General features: G+C 37.5%; 2 non-coding genes across 2 annotated transcripts; both read right to left on the bottom strand.

The window, feature by feature from the left end:
- Nucleotides 1–1,668: 1,668 nt before the first annotated feature.
- TRNAE-CUC (transfer RNA glutamic acid (anticodon CUC)) lies at nt 1,669–1,741 on the bottom strand. The gene has a single exon. It is a non-coding gene; the product is annotated as a tRNA-Glu (tRNA).
- Nucleotides 1,742–3,199: 1,458 nt separating this feature from the next.
- TRNAE-CUC (transfer RNA glutamic acid (anticodon CUC)) lies at nt 3,200–3,272 on the bottom strand. The gene has a single exon. It is a non-coding gene; the product is annotated as a tRNA-Glu (tRNA).
- Between the last annotated feature and the right edge of the window lie 6,576 nt (nt 3,273–9,848).

The following is a 9,848-nucleotide window of genomic DNA, read 5'->3' as shown; positions in this document are numbered from 1 at the left end:
GCTTAAGTGCCAAACATGACATTTCACCAGAAACACAGAGACAGAGAGACAGTGAGAGAAAGAACAACACAGACAGACTCTCCAAGAAAACCAGCCCCAAACCTCGACCAACCTACTTCCCCAGGATCTCAGAAATCCATTCAAGGTAAGTCCTACTGAACAGGGATTGTCCCCCTGAGACAGGCCAGCTTGAAAGATGGATTTGATTCCATCTGGATTCCAGAGTGTTAGGGAGACTTTAGCAACATGTCTCAGCCTTGCTACACTCTTTTAAGTGAGATGAATTTCTCGTAACTTTTTCCAGAAAATGAGTCCTGATTTTCAGGCAGTGTGGTATGGAATCCCAAATGCTTTAATGCTTAAAGTAAATGTCATACAAAGAATAGTTTAATGGAGAAGCAAAATGACAGCCATACTTCTTACCACCCTGAGCTGGAGGTGTCCCTTAAAACAGTGTTCCCCAAACCTTTCTGGCACCAGGGACTGGTTTCGTGGAAGACAATTTTTCCATGGACCCGGGGGAAGGAGGATGATTTCAGATTCAAGTTAAAACAGTGTTCCCCAAACCTTTCTGGCACCAGGGACTGGTTTCGTGGAAGACAATTTTTCCATGGACCCGGGGGAAGGAGGATGATTTCAGGATGATTCAAGTGCATTACATTTATTATGCACTTTATTTCTATTATTATTACATTGTAATATATAATGAAATAATTATACAACTCACCATAATGCTGACAGGAAGCGGAGCTCAGGCAGTAATGCAAGCAATGGGGAGCGACTGCAAATACAGATGAAGCTTGGCTCACTCACCCACCACTTACCTCCTGCTGTGCAGCCCGGGTTCTGGTACCGGTCTGTGGCCAGGGGTTGGGGACCCCTGCCTAAAAACATCCTTCAGTTCTCAAGTAACAATCACCAGGATTAATGTTAAATGGGTCCAGATCCATCTTATTCCAGATCAGATTCATGGCAGGCATCCAGGAAATGACCATGATTTCAATTGTTATTGTAAAGAGCATTATTTAAAAATCAATGTACTCCATTTAAAAAGCATCTTCTGTCCACTCTCACCACTTTTCTTCAACATTGGAGGTTGTTTGATTTTCTGGGGCTGCTGTAACAAATTACTGCAAACTCAGTGCCTTAAAACCACATATATATTTTTTAATATTTATATATTTATTTTTTATTTATTTATTTTGGCTGTGCCAGATCTTAGTTGAGGCCTGCGGACTCTTAGTTGCTGGATGCATGAGGGATCTAGTTCCCTGAACAGGGATCGAACACGGGCACCCTGCATTAGGAGAGTGGAATCTTACCCACATTTAGTTATTAACTTTTTATTTTATATTGGAGTATAGTTGATTAACAATGTTGTGATAGTTTCAGGTGTACAGCAAAGTGATTCAGTCATACATATACATGTATCTATTCTGTTTCAAATTCTTTTTCCATTTAGGTCGTTACATATTGAGCAGAGTTCCCTGTGCTATACAGTAGGTCCTCCTTGTTGTTTATCCATTTTATTTTAATTTTTTTAATATCTATTTATTTATCTATTTGGCTGTGCTGAGTCTTAGTTGAGGCATGCTGGATCTTTAGTTGCAGCACATGGGATCTTTAGTTGTGGCATGTGGGATCTTTAGTTGTGGCATGTGGGATCTGTTCCTTGACCGGGGATTGAACCCAGGCCCACTGCATTGAGAGTGCAGAGTCTTAATCATTGGACCACCAGGGAAGTCCCTGGTTATCCACTTTAAATACAGCAGTGTGTACATCTCAATCCAAAACTCCCTAACTATCCCTTTCCTCGACCCTTCTCCCCCCACCGCTGGTAACCATAAGTTCATTCTCTAAGTCTGTGAGTCTGTTTCTGCTTTTTAAATAAGTTCATTTTTATCATTTCTTTTTAGATCCCGCATATAAGCCATATCATACGATATTTCTCTTTCTCTGTCTGACTTACTTCACTCAGTATGACAATCTCTAGGTCCATCTATGTTGCAGCAAATGGCATTATTTCATTCTTTTTATATTTATTATCTTACAGTTCTGTAGAGTAGAAGTCTGACACAGATCTCACTGGGCTGAAATCAAAGTGTGGGCAGGGCTGGCTCCTTCTGGAGACTCTTGGGGAGAATCATTTCCTTGCCTTTTCCAGCTTCTAGAAGCTGCCCACATTCCTCAGCTCACCGCCCCTTCCTCCATCTTCAAAGCCAGCAACTGTGGCCCAGTCCCTTTCACCCCATCACTCTGACCTCCTCCTTGCCAATTTCTTCCCTTATCAGGATGCTTGTGGTTACACTGGGTCCACCTGTATAATCCAGAATAATCTCTTGAAGTCACTGGTTAGCAACCTCAATTCCATCCACAAACTTAACTGCCCTAGGTCATGTCAGCTAATTCATTCACAGATTTAAGGATTAGAACATGGACATTCTAATGCCATGATTCTGCCTACCACAGAGGTCCTTGAGAGAAAACTAAATAAAGGCATATAGATTGGAAAGGAAGAAATAAAACCAGCTTTATCCACAAAGACATGAGACTCTGTGTAGAGAAATCTAAGGAATCTACAAAAAAGCTGCTAAAACTAACACGTGAATGTAATGAGGTTGTAGGATACAAGGTCAATATACAAAAATCCATTGTATTCATATATACTAGAAGTACAATGTATTGGAAATTTTTGTATGCTAGAAATACAATGAAAAATTTTATTTATTTATTTTGGCTGTGCCAGATCTTAGTTGAGGCCTGCGGACTCTTAGTTGCTGGATGCATGAGGGATCTAGTTCCCTGAACAGGGATCGAACACGGGCACCCTGCATTAGGAGAGTGGAATCTTACCCACATTTAGTTATTAACTTTTTATTTTATATTGGAGTATAGTTGATTAACAATGTTGTGATAGTTTCAGGTGTACAGCAAAGTGATTCAGTCATACATATACATGTATCTATTCTGTTTCAAATTCTTTTTCCATTTAGGTCGTTACATATTGAGCAGAGTTCCCTGTGCTATACAGTAGGTCCTCCTTGTTGTTTATCCATTTTATTTTAATTTTTTTAATATCTATTTATTTATCTATTTGGCTGTGCTGAGTCTTAGTTGAGGCATGCTGGATCTTTAGTTGCAGCACATGGGATCTTTAGTTGTGGCATGTGGGATCTTTAGTTGTGGCATGTGGGATCTGTTCCTTGACCGGGGATTGAACCCAGGCCCACTGCATTGAGAGTGCAGAGTCTTAATCATTGGACCACCAGGGAAGTCCCTGGTTATCCACTTTAAATACAGCAGTGTGTACATCTCAATCCAAAACTCCCTAACTATCCCTTTCCTCGACCCTTCTCCCCCCACCGCTGGTAACCATAAGTTCATTCTCTAAGTCTGTGAGTCTGTTTCTGCTTTTTAAATAAGTTCATTTTTATCATTTCTTTTTAGATCCCGCATATAAGCCATATCATACGATATTTCTCTTTCTCTGTCTGACTTACTTCACTCAGTATGACAATCTCTAGGTCCATCTATGTTGCAGCAAATGGCATTATTTCATTCTTTTTATATTTATTATCTTACAGTTCTGTAGAGTAGAAGTCTGACACAGATCTCACTGGGCTGAAATCAAAGTGTGGGCAGGGCTGGCTCCTTCTGGAGACTCTTGGGGAGAATCATTTCCTTGCCTTTTCCAGCTTCTAGAAGCTGCCCACATTCCTCAGCTCACCGCCCCTTCCTCCATCTTCAAAGCCAGCAACTGTGGCCCAGTCCCTTTCACCCCATCACTCTGACCTCCTCCTTGCCAATTTCTTCCCTTATCAGGATGCTTGTGGTTACACTGGGTCCACCTGTATAATCCAGAATAATCTCTTGAAGTCACTGGTTAGCAACCTCAATTCCATCCACAAACTTAACTGCCCTAGGTCATGTCAGCTAATTCATTCACAGATTTAAGGATTAGAACATGGACATTCTAATGCCATGATTCTGCCTACCACAGAGGTCCTTGAGAGAAAACTAAATAAAGGCATATAGATTGGAAAGGAAGAAATAAAACCAGCTTTATCCACAAAGACATGAGACTCTGTGTAGAGAAATCTAAGGAATCTACAAAAAAGCTGCTAAAACTAACACGTGAATGTAATGAGGTTGTAGGATACAAGGTCAATATACAAAAATCCATTGTATTCATATATACTAGAAGTACAATGTATTGGAAATTTTTGTATGCTAGAAATACAATGAAAAATTGGAAAATTAAAAAGTTTTAAATCTCATTTACAATGATATCAAAGAATATGAAATACTTATTTCATATAAGTGTTTATATAAGTTTATTATTAAATTAAAAGATGCACAAACTATAAAACAAACCTGAGAAAAATTAAAGAAAATTCAAATACATGGAGGGATATATCATGCTCATGACTTGCTATTGTTATGCTGTCAAGTCTCCCCAAATTGATGGATAGATTTGGTGAAATCCCAGGCAAAATCTCAGGAGTCATTTTTGTAGAAATTGAGCTAATTATAAAATGTATGTGAAAATGAGAAGGACCTAGAATGGCCAACCCAATTTTGAAAAAGAAGAGCAGGGTTTAGGACTCACACTCTTGATTTTAAGATGTACTATAAATGAACAATTACCCAGACAGCATGGTAATAAGGTCTACGGGAAATAAACATATAGATCAATAGAAAAAAAAATAGTTCAGAAATGGACCCACTCATACAAGGTCAATTAATTTTTGGCAAAGGTGCCAAGGCAATTCAATGGAAAAACTATAATCTTTTCAATAAAAGGTGCTAAAACAATTGGCTATCCCCATGTAAAAACAAAACAAAACGATTAAACTCAACCCCTACTTCACACTATATAGAAAGACTAATTTGAAATGACTCATAGATCTAAATGTAAAAGCTAAAACTATGAAACTTTTAGAAGAAAACAGAATAAAATCTTGGTCTCCTGGGGTTAGGCAAAGATTTCTTAAATTGGACTCCTGAAGCATGAACCATATATTTTAAAACTTAGTAAAATAGACTTCAAAATTGAGAATGTTTGCTCTTCAAAAGATACCATTAAGCTAAATGAAAAGGCAAACCATAGATTATGAGAAAATATTTACAAAACATATAAAAGATTTCTACCCAGAATATATGAAAAACTGTTACAATTCAATAATAAGGAGATAACCCACTTTTTTAAAAGGGCCCAAACAATTTGGACAGTTCACCAAAGAGTATCAGATGGCCAAGAAGTCCATGAAAAGATGATCAACAACCTTAGACATTAGGGAAATGTGAAGTAAAACCACAATGAAATATAACTATACACCCACCAGAATTTTAAAGACTGATGATGCCAAGTGTTGGTGAAGATGTGGAGAGAGACTGGAACTCTCATGCACTGCTGGGGGGAATGTAAAATGGTACAGCCACTTTGGAAAAACCATTTGGAAGCAGCAGCTTATCAAATTAAACATATATGAATTATCTGACTCAGCAATTCCTCTGCTATGTATTCATTAGAGAAAGGTGAAAGTATATGTCAACACAAAGACTTGTACGTGAAAGTTTATAGCCGTTTTATTCATAATATCCAAAAGCTAGAAACAACCCAAATGCTCATCAAATGGTGAATGGATAAATAAACTGTCGTATATCCGTACAATGAAATGCTATTCTCCAATAAAAAGGAACAAATTACAGAATCACTTGACAACATGGATGGACCCTAAAAGCACGATGCTACAGAAAATAGGCCAGACACAACAGATCACACATAACGTGCGTGAAACTACAGAAAAGACAACCACTGATAAAAGCAGATCAGTGGTTTCCAGGGGCTGGTCAGGGAAGAGGGCTGTCTACAAAAATGTATGAGGGAACTTATCAGGGTAATGGAAATGTTCTAAATATCAACTGTGGGGTGGTTATAAGACTCTATGTATTTGTTAGAATTCTGGATTGTAAACTGGATTGTGTGTAAATTATACCCCCCATAAAACTGACCAAATAAAGGGGGGACAAGGTTTAAAAAATATTCTTAATTTAGGGTCTGTTTGGAGAAAGTTGAAAGGACCCTCATTTGAGGATCATATTAAATTCAAAGATTTAAACTTGAACAACAAATCAGTAGTTTAATGTTAGGGCATCAGAAAAATTGGGGGCACAGCACCATCTAATGGTAGAATTGTGCATTTAAAATATAATCTGTTGAAAGATGTTAATGTTATACAGTTGACATGAAAAGGTTCTAATTTAAAATGTTTCACTTAATGCCCCAAAGTAAATTTTATACCATTTAACATCTACTAGCAGTAAAAAGTTGAGAAATCTAAAAATCTAATTTTGAGCGGCAACCGGTATCATACTTCAAAGACATTCTCATTTTAGTTAGAAGCAAAACAAAATTGTCTGCTATCACTAGTATTTAACATTTTTCTGGAAGTTTCAACCGATGCAGAAGATTAAAAAATAAAACAGGAACAAGACATGCAATTATTTAAAAGGAGAAAATAAAAGTATTACAATTAGAAGACAATGGAGTAATGTACTGAAAACTAAGAGAATCATCTTAAAATTCTTATAATGTATGAAGTGATAATATATAAGAATAAAGAATAAAAAATTAATATCTTATCTTTTCTATAACACGACAATCACAGAATATAATTTATAATGGAGAAAGATTCCATTAATAGTAGCAGAAGTAACAGCGACAAAAATAGAGAAAATACCTATAGATAATCCTAAAAGAAGTGTATAGTGCCTAAGGAAGAAAGCTATCAACATTTACAGAATGGAGTACAAAAAATGTTTGTATGGTGAGACATATATTATTTCTTGATGGAGAAACTTAGTAGAATATATATGTCCCTTCTCTTCAATTTATGTTATATGTTTTATAGGACTTCAGTCAAAATCATCACCATATTGGTTTTGGAACTTGTTCATACAGTTAAAGTTAATCCAAATACTACATATATACATATCCATAAACAATGGACCACAGTGTATTGCATTTTTTTTTTCTTTGTATATTTGGCATCACATGGAATGCAACTTTTTGCAACTTGCTGTCCTGAGCACGTAATTACCACTTTGAGATACATTCATGTCATTGTATGTGGTATTCTATCATAGGCATGTACCCCAGTTTATTCATGCTCCTGTGGGTGGACATTTACATTTACATGCACATGTGCACACATCTGAGAGCAGACTTGCCAGGTCACAGGCATGTGCCCATTTAGCCTCAGAGAGATGAGGAACTGCTCTCCAAAGGGGTAGTGTCCTCCCACCCCCAGCCATAGAATTATCTCCTCTTTAAAGTCTAGATATGCTCTATGGACTGAATTGTGTCTCCCAAAATTCATATGTTTGAAGCCCAATGGGATGGTTTTGTAGGTGGAGCCTTTGGGAGGTGATTAGGTTTGGGTGATGTAATGAGGATGGAGTCCCATGATGGGATTAGTGTCCTTATAAGAAGAAACACCAGACAGCTTGCTTCCTCTCTCCTTTCCATGTGAGGACACAGTGAGAAGGCAGCCATCTGCAGCCTGGGAGAGGGCTCTCACCAAGAACTGAATCTGCCAACACCTTGATCTCAGACTTCCAGCATCCAGGACTGTAAGACAGTTAGTTTCTATTGTTTAAGCCACTCAATATTTCTTTATGGCAGTCTGAGAAGACTAATACAAATATATCTCAGCTATGTAACTATGCATTTTGTTGGTAATGACTAAAATATTACTGCTTTAATTAATAAATTTTCCCAAAAATTGTCTTCTTATTTCAGTCAGATACATAGTTTGCAAAATGTTGATTCCATAAATTTTAGATTGCAATGATATACCCATATCAATATCATTATTTTTTAAATTCCATTAACTATATCATGTCTGAAAATGTTCAATTATTTTTAACTATGCAGTCAAAAATATTGCAGATTTTTAGGACAGGAATAAAGACGCAGACCTAGAGAATGGACTTGAGGACACAAGGAGGGGGAAGGGTAAGCTGGGACGAAGTGAGAGAGAGGCATGGACATATATACACTACCAAATGTAAAATAGATAGCTAGTGGGAAGCAGCTGCATAGCACAAGGAGATCAGCTTGATGCTTTTCGACCACCTAGAGGGGTGGGAGAGGGAGGGTGGGAGGGAGATGCAAGAGGGAGGAGACATGGGGATATATGTATATGTATAACTGATTCACTTTGTTATAAAGCAGAAACTAACACACCATTGTAAAGCAATTATACTCCACTAAAGATGTTAAAAGAAATATTGCAGATTTTTTATAGTATTTACTAAATATTTTTCATTTGCATTATCAATATCCTTCCATAATTTTTGTCCCCGAGTATATGTCAAATGTTTTACTGTATGTAACCAATTCATAATGTGCCTTTATGTTTTTGCATTAATGACTACAAATTTTCTTTCTTTGAACCATGAACTTACCAGTACATTACTGCCAATTCTGATAAAAATGTGTTTGATAATTTCAACTTTTAATGACTTTCAAGCAACAGTTGCAGCCAACATTTATGACATTAAAAACAAAAATAAGCCACTCATTTTTTTAAAATTAGCAAGCATTTCATGCCACAAAAAGATATTGTTTGTTTCACTGTAAGGTATTGCAGTCTATTAAATTTTTTGTACCAATTACAAATTTATTCCAAAACCCTTCACCAGAAATATGAATCTCTTCTCAATGCATCCAGAAACATCAAGTATTCCACCAGCTGCATTTGTTTTTTTCTTGGAAGGAGTCTTTCTAGGACCTTCCTCCTGCTGCTGCTACCTCAGGGTGCTCACTCTGCAGCCTTGGTCCACAAGACCCTCAGGGCACCTCAGGTAACAGGTCATTGTGAACATTCCTTTACCTCTCTCTTACTTCCTGGACCTCCTGTTTTTCTCTTTCTTGACTTGTTCCTTCATTTTGCTGGAGCATATTCTCTAGTAGCTTCCTGAGAAAGGGTATCTGCAGAGCAAGTTCCTCAACAACTTGCAGGACTGAAATGTCATTTTTCCATCCACCTCCTGACTGCTTGCCCTTCTGGGTCTAGGGTCTCTGTTGGACATCATTTCCCTGCAATCTCTGGAAGGCAGTCCTTCACTGCCTGTGAGCCCCCGCCACATTGTTGGGCTTGGGTCCCATTCCTCCCCCTCACTGTAAGGTGTTAGGATTGTTCTTGATCTCGGTGTTTGCGTTTTTACATTCCAAGTTTTGTGCTTTGAGGAGAGTCTTTTTTCTTCCATTTTGCAGGGCACTCAGTGGGTCCTTTCAAACTGGAAACCCAAGTCCTTCTGTTCTAGGAATTTTAAGTGATTTCTTTGATAAATTCCTCTCTCTTTTCTCTCACCTCCACTAGTGGGGTTCCTTTGTTCAGATGTCAGATCTCCTGGAGTACTCTTCTAATATTCTTCATTTTTCTCTCCCATCTTCTTCCTAATTTTCTTTTCAAGTCTATTTTCTTGGAGATATCCCCTAGTCTCCTTCCATCACCTCCACTAAAACTCTTTGTTTCTATGTTCATATTTTTTTAGTTTCCAAGACCTGTTTTTATGCTATGAACATTCCTTTTTGGTTTTTACCTGCTTTGATTTCTTAGGAGCAATATCTTTCTTTATTTCTTTAAGAATACAAATCATAGTTCTCAGGAAATTTTATTTTTATTTTTACATTGTTTGTCTTTTCTCCCAATTTTTTCAGCCCCCACCAACACCCCCCTGTGCTCTTTCTATTTACTTTGGTTTCTGTTTCTTTTGTTGGAAGCTTTCTGTCTTCAAATGTCTGATTCATGGCCCTCTGACCTTAGAACAAGGTACAA

The sequence above is a fragment of the Lipotes vexillifer genome, unplaced genomic scaffold, assembly GCF_000442215.2.
Source record: "Lipotes vexillifer unplaced genomic scaffold, Lipotes_vexillifer_v1.1 scaffold72, whole genome shotgun sequence".
In the NCBI taxonomy this organism is placed as follows: domain Eukaryota; kingdom Metazoa; phylum Chordata; class Mammalia; order Artiodactyla; family Lipotidae; genus Lipotes; species Lipotes vexillifer.
This window is presented reverse-complemented; position numbering and strand designations above follow the sequence as displayed.